The 13,369-nt window shown below is 38.3% G+C and overlaps 1 long non-coding RNA gene and 1 other non-coding gene across 2 annotated transcripts in view; both read right to left on the bottom strand.

The window, feature by feature from the left end:
• LOC138845366 (uncharacterized) overlaps positions 1-13,369 on the bottom strand; it is a 232,377-nt gene that overhangs the window by 134,290 nt on the left and 84,718 nt on the right. The window lies entirely within an intron of this gene.
• On the bottom strand, positions 6,824-6,931 carry LOC127484312 (U6 spliceosomal RNA). Its single transcript, XR_007911181.1, has one exon. It is a non-coding gene; the product is annotated as a U6 spliceosomal RNA (small nuclear RNA).

The following is a 13,369-nucleotide window of genomic DNA, read 5'->3' on the forward strand; positions in this document are numbered from 1 at the left end:
AAAAAAACAAGCTAATTATGACACTATTTATTTAATTTCTTTGAAATGAATTAATCTTTGATCTGGTCAGAACCTTGCTCTTTAATCAGCTATCATCACCTGGGTACCTCTGAACTCCAACCTCTCTACTTTAATTCCCTTAATTAACACATATTTGGTTAGCACTTTCTATGTGTCAGGCCTAGTTAAAAGCACTTCACAAATGTAAATCAACTTCATCCTCATAACAACCCATGAGATAGTTATTATTATTATTTCTCTTATGGGAAAAGGAAATTGAGGCTCAGAGAGCTTAATTGATTTCTCTAAGATCCTAGAGCTCATCAATGATCAAGTTAAGATTCACATCAGGTAGTCTAACTCCATAGTTCATACTTTTATCCAAAACATTCTGTTGCCCAAAGCTCTGAGATATTCTGTAGCAGAGGAAATCTACATACTTAGAATGCATGCTCAGCAATAAATCCCTGATTCACCAAATGCCAAGGATTTCATTGTATTCCTTTCCTAAGATCGATATTTCCATTCTGGATTGGTAACAGTCATTAGTTATGAATTTCCTTATATGTAGGATTCTAAAGACTATGTGTCCAATGCCATTTATGGGTGATCATCATGGTTTGAGAACCCTGTAGCATGGCAATTTATGGCACTCTACTCAACTTTTTTTTTTATAAGATTTATTTTTTATTTATTTGAAGGACAGAGTTACAGAAAGAGGCAGAAACAGAGAGAGAGGTCTTCTATCCGCTGGTTCATCCCCCAATTGGCTGCAATGGCCAGAGCTGAGCTAATCCGAAGCCAGGAGCCAGGAGCTTCCTGCGGGTCTCCCATATGGGTGCAGGGCCCCAAGCACTTGGGCCATCTTCTATTGCTTTCCCAGGCCATAGCAGAGAGCTGCATTGGAAGAGGAGCAGCCCAGACTAGAACCGGCACCCATATGGGATGCCGGCACCCCAGGCCAGGGCTTTAACCCACTGCTGAAGCTACTCCTTACCAAAGGATTACTTGGTAACACCATGGAGTAGAAGGTCAGCTTTTTAAATGTTGCATGTTGAGTTCAGCATGCCTCCATCATGTAAGCTGCACCTGATAAAGCACCGTTTGCCTTTACCCATGATCCCAGGAGCAATGGACATGCTCACTCACCCTCTCAAGTGCTGGATTATGGTCCCCTAGTGCTCCATGACCCTCTACTCTGCTGTTGCCTGTGATGTCTGTGCATGTCCTGGGAGAAAACCCAGGTTCAGGGGAAGATGGGTGAAGAGCTCCCAGACTACATAGCTTCAAGAAAACAAAAGCACAGAGCCCAAACATTATGCTCTCCACATCTTTAGAGGAGGACTAGCAATTAAAAATTAAAAATTGGGGAGAGGGGATTGTGGCACAGCAGGTTAAGTTGCCTCGTGGGAGGACCACATCCCATAGGAGAATGCCAGTTTGAGTCGCCGCCACTCCACTCCTAATCCAGCTTCCTCTTAATGCATCCTTGGAGGCAGCTTGGACTTGCCACCTATGTGAGAGACCTGGACAGAATTCCAGGCTCCTGCCTTTGGTCTGACCCATCCCTACCAGTTGTGGACATCTGGGGAACAAACCAGCAGAGGCAAGGTCTCTCTCTCTCTCTGCCTTTCAAGTACATGAAAATACATGAAAAAAATAAACATTTTTAAATTAAGCCAGATCACAAAAAATTTATAAAATTTAAAACTCATTCTTTTTTGAATCCCTAATACACACAGACCTAATTTGCTGAATTGTTGTCATAACAGTTTTTCTACTTACTTCTGTGACAAAATAATGGTTTGTCACTCTAAGAAGGTAAAAATAAAGAAGGTTATTTGTAGAAAACTGACATATTATGCCTAATGTTTCTAACTGGTTAGGAATTTCAAAGTGTTCGCTAAAGCTTTGGATATATCAAAATGTTTTCAAATCACATATTTAAAATTTCTCTTCTACCCAGGGATTTGCCATTTTATTGCAAATAGTTTCTCTGGTTTCCTTTTTTCTTTTGAAAAGCTACATGGTGCAATGAGTCGCCAGGTGGTTTCCTTTCCTTATTTCTGAGCTGCATTTCAAAGATGAAAAATACTCTTCTTCCTTTTTGTCTTCTCACATGTACCTGAATTGCTTTTGTTCAAGGTCTAAAGGCAACCGTTAAAACAAAACTTAGGCTTAATTGACATGGCACTTTTATTGCATGAGAGTTTATGTGCATGTCAAATGCTTAAGGCAATTAAAAATTTTAGCATCTCCACAAATCAAGTTAAATAGCTACTAAATCTAGCTTTGGAAAAATACTTTTATTTGTGTTTAATTTATTTAAATAAATAAATCTTTAAAAATATTGGCTGGAGATAACAATGATATTAAGACATCCTGTTTGTTTCAATTTTCATGATTGGATTCCTAAATAAATATCATTCAGACTCACTATCATCCCCAGCTAGCTGATATTGAGAAATACATAATGGTGGACTGTTGCCATGGTAACTCCTCTACAACCACACATTTTCTATGGCAACCCAGGCTCCATGGAATGCTAATGAAAGCCCCTAGCAACACAGAGTCAAAGAGGTGATGTCTAGAGACCACAAAGCTCATGTAACATTTCTTATGAATGTTATGGATACCTCTGTATATGTAACGAGCTAAATTGGTGTTTAAAAGCATGTTAGCTGGAAAGCAAAAAAAAGCATATTTAAAATCTTTTTTTATAAAAACATAAATGCTATGGAACATAAAGAACTCACATCACCATACTAAAAGATGTGAAATAAGTAATCTGTATTTTTAAACATCAACTCACAATTTTTAATAAAAATAGATATGTATTTCCCCAACTGCAGAAGAATTACATGCAGCAATGAAAGGTGACCCCCTGGAAGCAACTCAAGAGCACTTTATTCTTTTTACTTATTATTTCATTTTACTTTGTTTTATTCTTTCTCTAGATCCCATTCTTTTTTTCAAGACTCCAGCTGTGTGACCTGTGAATGCCTTGAGCTCTCTTTTGCAAAAGAGTGTTCTATTTAAAAGATACCAAAGCTTCTATAATTTCTACTCTATCACTTACCAGCATATGAATTTACATGAGTCATTTAATCAGACAGACAAGTTTCTTATCTGTCAAAGGGCATGATAGCTGCCTCCTCTTCACTACCAATTTGCTACAAAATGTGCTAGATAGGCAGGAGCACTCTGAGGGAAAAACTAAATACATTATTAGCTAAAGAAAAAGAAAGGTTTCTGTTTGCATTTTTATTTTAAAATGTTGGATTATAAAGGTCTGTGTAAAAATGTATGCAATTACAAATTATTTTAATGTGCAATTATTTCATCTATTTATTTGAGAGAGAGAGAGAGAAACATTTCTCATCTATTGGTTCATTCCCCAAATGCCTGCAACAGCTGAGGCAGAGCCAGGCCAAAGGCAGGAGCCAGGAACTGAACCCAGGTCTCCCACATGGGTAGCAGGGACTTTAATCACTTGAACTATTATCTGATGTTTCAAGTGTACACATCAGCAGGAAGCTGGGATTGAAAGTGGAGCTATTGGGGCCGGTGCTGTGGCACAGTGGGTTAACGTCCTGGCCTGAAGTGCCATATGGACGCTGGTTCAAGACCTGGCTGCTCCACTTCTCATCCAGCTCTCTGCTATGGTCTGGGAAAGCAGTATAAGATGGCTCAAGTCCTTGGGCCCCTGCACCTGCGTGGGAGACCCAGAAGAAGCTCCTGGCTCCTGGCTCCTGGCTTCAGATCAGTGCAGCTCCGGCCATTGCGGCCAACTGGGGAGTGAACCATCAGATGAAGGACCTCTCTTTCTCTCTCTCTCTCTAACTCTGACTTTCAAATAAATAAATAAATCTTTAAAAAAAAAAAAAAGTTGAGCTATGACTGGAACCCAGACATTCTGCTAAAAGATGCAGGCATCCTAAACAGAGTCTTAACTGTTAGGTGAAACATCTGCCCTAAATACAGCTATTTTTAAGCATTATTTACTTATTTGAAAGGCATAACGACAGAAAGAAGGAAAGAGAGAGAGAGAGAGTGACCATCTGCTGGTTCATTCTCCAAATGTCTGCAACAGCCAAGTCTGGGCCAGGTCAAAGCCAGGACCCTTTCGGGCCTCCCACATTGGTGAGAGGGGTCCAAGCACCTAAGCCTTCTTCTGATGAGTTCCCGGGTGCATTAGCAGGAAGCTGTATCAGAAACAAAGCAGCTAGAAGTCAAACTGGCACTCCAATATGAAATGCTGACGTTACAAGCAGTGGTTTAACCTGCGGCACCACATTACTGGCCCCAGTACAATTACTTTTTTCAAAAATTTACCTACATACATATTTGAAAGGCAGAAAAACAGGCGTATAGTAAGGGAGGGAGGGTGGGAGAGAGGCAGTCAGTCCCATCTTCTGGTTCACTCCTTAAATGCCTGCCATAGCCAGGACTAGGTGAAAGTCAGGAGCTAGAACTCAATCCAGGTCTCCTATGTGGGTGGCAGGGACCCAACTACTTGAGCCATCACTGATGCCTCCCAGGGAATGTGTCTGCAGGAAGCGATAACTGGGAGTAGAGCTTGGACTGAAATCCAGGCATTGCAATATGGGATGCAGGTGGCCCAAGTGGCATCTTAATTGCTGTGCCTAATGCCCAACCTGAAGTATGATTATTTATTGAGCACCTACTATGTGTGAAAATAAGAAGAAAATTGTTATAAAAACAACAAAGAAAAGAGTTTTTCAAAATGGAGTTGGTAGGTCTGCAAAGCAGAAGTACTTACAAAAGATTCCAGTTTCTACAGAGGAATGTAAACACTTGTTACATTCTGACCACATGCAGCTAACACAGATCATTACATTATTCCCCAGAACTCAACATGTATACCAAGGGGCTCCCGGACTCTTTTCCTGGACATTTTTAACTTTTCTTTACATCCTTTTCTTTATCTTCTATTGGTGACATAAACCCTGTCACATAGCAGTGCTCCAACAGATGTGTCCTTACAAAAGAATTTATACTATCTTAGAATAAATTAACACCTTCTGCTCAATAAAAGTTCCTAATTTCCCTGCCTTCTTTTAGAACACTGACATAGAGCTATCTGAATATATGTTTCCCAAATTACAACTCCTAATACTCCAAATAAAATTCTTTGAACTTTTGCAGTTTCTGAATTTGTTTTGATCAACATATGCTACTAGTTGTTGATGTGGAAGCCAGATGAACAGGACAGGTAGTTCCTTAAAATCACAGACCTTTTGTTTTAGCAGAAAACAGAACATAAATAAGCAAAAGTGACTAAAGATGTGCAAAGTGCTACAGAGGAAAGAATCAGAAAAAAATGATTAAAAAGGACTTGTGGGAAGACATGGGCTATGTTAGATCAGACTGTGGCTCAGACTTCCTGAAGGAAGGAAGGAATGGAAGAGGGACTTCCAGGAAGAGAAGGAGCCACCCATGGGAAGACACAGCCAGCCAAGTAAAGGGTACAGCCACTGTAAGACCCTGAAGTAGGAAAATGATTAACATGTTGACAAAAACAGAGAGATTTAAGGGGGCTAAAGTGTAGAGAATACAGACAGAATAATACAGTATGTAAACTAAGAAGAAGGCAGGGCCAAAGCAGAGGTCTGGTAAGATAGGACAGGAAGACCAGAGGGAGGTTACATGGTCAAATAGGTGACCAATGATGGCATCACTTGCGCCAGGGCTATGGAACTGCGGACTGCCAAAAGTGGACATGAATGAGATATGTTTAAAGGCAGAGAAAATAGGATTTGTTGATGGCTGTACAGGAAAGGGTAAAGGGGAATCAATTATGATGCTCAAGTTTTTGACGTAAACAACTAGATACTATGAGAAATATGAGAGAAAACAGGTTGGGATAGAAGGAAAGTTCAGACAGGTGTCAGGGCTCTGTTTTGTATCAACTTGCCTATTACATATTTCTTAAACCACAGTCATAGATTTCCCTACAAATAGTTAACACAATTTCATTAATTTGTGCCTGTTAATATGAAACCTGTAAAAATACAAACATGGGCTCTAGTTTCAAAACATACATCAAAATTATACAAATTATAAACTCATCATAAATGTCAAATTTGTAAAAGTAGATTAGATTATTATTATTCATGTGGTACAGAAACCATACAGGGAAGACTATAAGCCTAATAAATGTATTTTGAAATAACTGCTTTTCTTTGGTAAAATAATACAAGTTCATTGCAGGGACTTTGGAAAATATGGAAAGTTTAGAGAAAATAGCAATAGCCTCTAATCTTATCCAGAAATAAACCCAGTTTAAGATTTTGAGGAGTAGAAGTCTAACTTTTTATCTTGAGAATTTCACTAGTTTGGGAAAAGGTATCTAAAATCAAAATTCACATTTCAAAGATGGTTACATGAATGAGCAGGCTACAATTCATGCCTGGATATTATCAAATGCCTCAGACTATAGTCTCAGCCAAGGAATTCAAAGACAAGGGTGGAATACAACCACAATGCAGGTTCAGCTAACATTTAGCGATGGTGGTCTTCCCTGCCGATCAGTTCCCTGATCCCAAATGCCACCTTCAAATACTGTATATATCAAATCAGACAGTGAACTCTATGTGAGCTTCAAAAAAATCATTTAGGTTTAGTGTTATATTCCTTTATTATTCATATACTACGTGTTCATTTAGATGAAAGCAAAATTGTTCCCATGACCACTAACACATTGATCCTTTAATTATGTATCAATCTGTTTTAATGTATTTTTTTAGAAAATATGTTTTTTAATATTTTATCATCTCTTTGCATTTATAACAATTCACTTAAAAATATGGAACGCTTCACGAATTTGCGTGTCATCCTTGCGCAGGGGCCATGCTAATCTTCTCTGTATCGTTCCAATTTTTAGTATATGTGCTGCCGAAGCGAGCACTTTAATGTATTTTTAAGACAACATTCACAAATAGTGTTTAAAATTCCTTATTTATAGTTCAACAGAGTTCAAAGTACCTGTCTTCTTAAAAACCTCAACTGTTAACAAAAGGTAAAGAAAATCAAAGGCTTAGGAAAGCAGAAATTTCTTTTAATTTTATTTAAGTTATACGAATTTAATGTATTTCATATGTACAGATGTAGGAACATAGTGATACTTCCCTCCCTCCCACCAATGCCCCAACACTTCTTCCTTCTCCTTCTTCCATTTCCACTCAATTTTTATAGAGATCTGCTTTCAGTTTACTTAATAATCATAAGGTTAACTCTACACTAAGTAAAAGAGTTCAACAAATAGTATGAAGAAAAAAAAATACTATTCTTCAACAGAGGAGACAAGGGCTATAAACAATCACCAGATCTCAAAATGTCTATTTCACCCCAATACATTACATTTTAGGTTCTCTATTAATTACAGTTGGTCAAGGAAAACATATGTCTTTTTTTTTTTTTTTTTTGACAGGTAGAGTTATAGACAGTGAGAAAGACAGAGAGAAAGGTCTTCCTTTCATTGGTTCACTCCCCTAATGGCTGCTATGGCTGGCGCTGTGCCGATTCAAAGCCAGAAACCAGGTGCTTCCTCGCGGTCCCCCATGCAGGTACAGGGACACAAGCACTTGGGCCATCCTCCACTGCCCTCCTGGGCCACGGCAGAGAGCTGGACTAGAAGAGGAGCAACTGGGACTAGTACCCAGTGCCCCAACTGGGACTAGAGCCTGGGGTTCTGGCAGCATAGACGGAGGATTAGCCAAGTGAGCCATGGCACCGGCCAATATCTGTCTTTTTAAGGATTGGCTTATTTCACTAAGTATAATGATTTCCAGTTGTATCCATTTTGTTGCAAAAGATAGGATTTCATTTTTTTTACAGCTGAGTAGTATTCCATAGCATATATATATATCATAATTTCTTTACCTGGTCTTCAGTTGATGGACATCTGGGTTGATTCCATATTTTAGCTATTGTGAATGGAACTGCAATGAACATGGGGTACAGATAACTCTTTCATATGCTGATTGCTTTTGGTTTGGGGAAATTTCCAGGAGTGGGATGGTTGGTCATATAGTAGGTCTATATTCCAATTTCTGAAGTATCTCCATACTGTCTTCCATAGTGGCTGCACAAGTTTACATTCCCACCAACAGTTGATTAGGTTACCCTTTTTTCCCATATCTTCACCAGAATTTGTTGTTTGTTGGTTTCTATATTAGAGGCATTCTAACTGGGGTGTGGTGAAACCTCATTGTGGTTTATATTTTGCATTTCCCTGATGGCTAGTGATCCCAAGCATTTTTTCAAGTATCTGTTGGCCACTAAAATTTCCTTTCTTGAAAAATGGCTCTTCAAATTCTTTGCCTATTTCTTAACTGGATTGTTAGTTTTGTTGTTGTTCAATTTCGTGAGCTCTTTGTAGATCTGGATATTAACCTTTTATCAGTTGCATGGTTAGCACATATATTCACTCATTCTGTCGGTTGCCTCTTCACTTTTCTGAGTGTTTCTTTTGCAGTGTAGAAGCTTCTCAGCTTGACATAATCCCATTTGTCAGTTTTGGCTTTGATTGCCTGTGTTTCTGGGATCTTTTCCAAGAAGTCTTTGCCTCTGCCAATGTCTTGCAAGGTTTCCCCAATGTTCTCTAGTAATTTGATGATAACAGGTAATAAATTTAGGTCTTTGATCCATTTTGAGTGGATTTTTATATAAGGTGTAGGGTAGGGGTCTTGTTTCATATTTCTGCATAAAGAGATCCAGTTTTCCCAGCACAATCTGTTGAAGAGACTCCTTGCTCTAGGGATTTATTTTAGTCCTTTTCTCAAAAATAAGTTGGTTGTAGATGTGTGGACTGATTTCTGGAGTTTCTATTCTGTTCCATTGATCTACATGTCTATTTTTGCACCAGTATCAGGCTGTTTTGATTATAACTTCCCTGTAGTATGTATTCAAATTGGGTATTGTGATGCCTCCAGCTTTGTTTTTGCTATATAAGATTGCTTTAGCTATTCAGGGTCTCTTGTGTTTCCATATGAATTTTAGCATCATTTTTTCTAGATCTGAGAATGCTGTTGGTATTTTGATTGACATCGCATTGAATCTATAAATTGCTTTTGGTAGTATCGACATTTTGAGATACTGATTCATCCACATGAACATGGGAGATTTTTCCATTTTTTAAATGTCGTATTTTATTTCTTTCATTAATGTTTTATAATTTTCATCAGAGATCTTTGACATCCTTGGTTAAATTTATTCCAAGGAATTTAATTCTTTTTGTAGCTACTGTGAATGCAATTGATCTTAGAAGTTCATTCTCTGCTATGGCATTGTCTGTGCATACAAAGGCTATTGATTTTGTGTGTTAATTTTATATCCTGCCACTTTACCAAATTCTTTTATGAGTTCCAATAGTCTCTCAGTGGAGTCTTTTGTATCATGTCATCTGCAAATAGAGATAGTTTGACTTCCTCCAGGAAAGCAGAAACTTTAAGATAGTTTATTTTTATTTAAAACTATATAAAGTTGCTTTGGTAGCCAACCTTTATAATATGAATTAAAGCTGTGAGAAATTTTCATATTTATTTTGAAGTTATATAACACATAATAGATATCTATTAGCTATTTCCAGATAGAATAGCATATATAGATTCTGTATTAAGTTCAATTTAATAATTCCAGATAAAATCCTATTTAAAAGTTTATTATTCACATTGAGTCTAATAAAAAATGTCTAATGGAATTGCTAACGAGATAAAACCCAGTTTTTTCAGGTATGCAAAACATTGACACAATGACAATACCTATTAAAAATAATCACTAGGGGCCAGCACTGTGGCATAGCAGGTAAAGCCACTGCCTGCAGTGCTGGCATCCCATATGGGCACTGGTTCGAGTCCTAGCTGTTCCTCTTCCAATCCAGCTCTCTGCTGTGGCTGGGAAAGCAGTGGAAGATGGCCCAAGTCCTTGGGCCCCGAACCCACGTGGGAGACTCAAAAGAAGCTGCCGGCTCCTGGCTTCAGATCAGCACAGCTCCAACCATTACATCCAACTGGGGAGTGAACCAGCGGATGGAAGATTCTCTCTCTCTCTCTCTCTCTCTCTTTCTCTCTGCCTCTCCTTCTCTCTCTGTGTAACTCTGACTTTCAAATAAAACTTTAAAATAAATAAATAATCACTAGTTGGGGCCAGCACTGTGGCATAGTGGGTGGGGCCCAAGTCCTTGGGCCTCTGTGCCTGCATGGGAGATCCAGAGGAAGCTCTGGGTTCCTGGCATCCAATCAGCACAGCTCCGGCCATTGCAGCCAATTGGAGGGTGAAACAGCAGATGGAAGACCTCTTTCTCTCTCTCTCTGCCTCTTCTTCTCTCTGTATAACTCTGACTTTCAAATAAATAAATATTTTTTTAAAAAAAATCACTAGCATGACTATGTAAAGAACAAAATACAGCAAGGCTTAAGATATTTTATTGCATGTAATAACTGTACATTTAATAGCTGCTGACATAATACTCTCCCAGGTTAAAAGGAAAGTATGTCACAAAAATCCTTGAAAATTAATTTAAAGTATGGCTAGGAATAATTTATTTTCTAATGAAAGAATGTTTAAGTTTTTTTAGTTTTTTTGTTTACTTATTTATTTTGGAAGTCAGAGTTACAGAGAGAGAGGAAGAGACAGAGAGATCTTCCATCCACTGGTTCACTCCCCAGGTGGCCAAAATGGCCAGGGCTGGGCCAGGCCAATGCCAGGAGCCAGGAGCTTCATCCCAGGTTTCCCATATGGGTATAGGGGTTCATGTACTTGGTTCATCTCTGGTTTTCCCAAGCCATTTGTAGGGAGCTGGATCAGAAGTGGAGCAGCCGGGACACGAACCCATACCCATATGGGATACTGATACCACAGGTGGCAGCTTTACCCACCACACAACACCAGCCCTCTTTTCAAGTTTTCTTAGCAAATACAATGAATTATTATTTGACAAAGATAATAAATACTTACTAATGCAAAAGAAACACTAGTGATTAGAGAATTTAAAGCATTTAAACTTATGCAATATGGATATAAATATTTAAGCAAATATAAACAAATACTTGGATTTGTATATAAAACATAGTCATGATTTATTACTTTAAATTTTCACCTATCAATCCCATGAAACTGAAACAAGGGTCAAGAGATTGAGCTGTTGTGTAGGTGATGGTAGGCAATGATACTCTAGCTCCTCGATTTTCTGGATAACTTTAGGTAACATCTACAAATATACAACGTGATGGAAGGAATCATCGGCAAAGTAATAAGTCCACTCCACCTCAAATGACCAGATCTGACTCTCTGTGTCTTTTTCTAACTTTCAGGTACTCATTTTCTCTTGAGTTCTAACACCCATGGGTACCACTGAATGTCGATTGTTGTTTTTGCCTAATAAACATTGCCAACTGCTGCCTTTGGGTTAAATACAAAGGAGTGAATATGGGATGAGCCAAGAAATGTGATGAGTTGCATGGAACTTTCCCAAACACTAGTGTTTCCACGAACATACAAGACATAAATGTCAATTATAATAAAGTGAGCATCATGTTCAAGTGTAACTACTTGAGTGAGGAGTGGTAGACTGCAATTATTTACTCATTCTGTATAATATGCTATAACAAGCTCTCCAACCTACAATAATGTAGAAGTCTTGAAATTACTTTTTAACTTCATATTTCAGTTTGGGTTTTGTTTAGTTGGCCAGATTTGATTGGATTCACATCTCTGAAGGTACATAATTCAATAAGAGGAAAATGTATAAGATTGTCAAGTATTCCATATTTCTCAAATTTTTATTTATGATTTATTCCCTGAGTAGAAAAATCAGCTAATACTGAATTTGATTGCAGAATTTTTAAAAGATGTATATTTTATTTGAAAGTCTGAGTTATAGAGAGAGGGAGACACACACACACACACACACACACACACAGGTCTTCCATCTGCAGCTTCACTCGCCAAATGGCTGCAACAACCAGGGCTGGACCAGGAGTTTCATCCCCATCTCCCACGTGGGTGCAGGGGCCCAAGGACTTGAGTCATCTTCTGCTGCTTTGGTAGGTGTATTAGCAAGAAGCTGGATCGGAAGTGGAGCATCCAGGACTTGAATGGGTACCCATATGGTACGCTGGCATCACAGCCTGTGGCTTAACCCACTATGCCTCAACTCCAGCCCCAATAACTGAATTTTAAATGAAGTTTGACTAGACTGTTGAAAACTCAAGCATTTCTAAAACTTTAAAAACCCAGGAGGCAAACCTCAGACATAGTCTAGTTTTCCAACTCACTACCCTACTCTATACCCCCTGAGTTTTGATGGAATGATCTCTCATCATTCAAAGGATTACTACACTTAAATTCTGTTCATTTATTTGTAGGGGGTTGTCTTTCTGAAACCTTGTTGATTCTACATGTACTAATTTACCTGTAATTTGAATAAACTTGAGTAAGTAGAGCCTAGTACAAATGGTATCAGAACCAGCTAACAAAAATGTGCTAGAGAAGTGAATACTTCTAGTGGGAAAAGTCTTGAACACTAGATAGAAGTGTAGAAACCCAGGCCACTCCTGTGGAGGACCAACAGACCTACCCCCGGTGATGGCTTCTGAACATCATGTCAGTTTACCCCTGACTTCCGCCCAGGGGCTCCAAAAGACTCTTAGAGCATTTCAATCATTATAAGGAGGCATGTACTCAAAACTCAAACACAGGCGTATTATTCAGGAATCGGACTGTTCTCAGACATTAAAAAAAATTATACTTTAAATCCAAAAGATCGAAAATAAACCAAAAATAACTAATGTGACAGATTAATAGTACTTGAAAACAAAATTACAATGTACAGCCTCAGAGAGCCTTTCATTGCACATTACAAGACAATGCCTTAAGGTTTTTTTCTAATGGAGAAACAGGAGTAGAAAGAAGCCAGGAATGTCCTCAGGAGGACAGCTGCTCTGATGTTATTTCTTGTAATTGACAGTCTCTTAGGGCAGTACCCGACACCCCGGTAAGCACTTCACTTCACCTATATTCACGATGAAACATCTCAAGGGTGAATATCAGCTAATATGCATCTAAGAAAATGAAAAATAACCCAACACATTTTGCTCAGAAATTAAGTTGACACACCAGAGTGAGAAGAGAATTAGTTAAAAACCGGAACCATGCTTATGAAAGGTCATTGGCAAGCTGGAAACTCAGATCATTACCTAATAGAGCTAAATGTTGCTTTTAATAGGAAACACAAACAACAATATAAATTTAATTTCCATATCCACAATGAAGGAACTTGATTTATTTTTTTCCTTAACTTCTTTTTTAACCCTTGCAAATATACTCAAAGTTTAGATTTAGTAGA

This window comes from Oryctolagus cuniculus, chromosome 15 (assembly GCF_964237555.1).
Source record: "Oryctolagus cuniculus chromosome 15, mOryCun1.1, whole genome shotgun sequence".
Classification (NCBI taxonomy): domain Eukaryota; kingdom Metazoa; phylum Chordata; class Mammalia; order Lagomorpha; family Leporidae; genus Oryctolagus; species Oryctolagus cuniculus.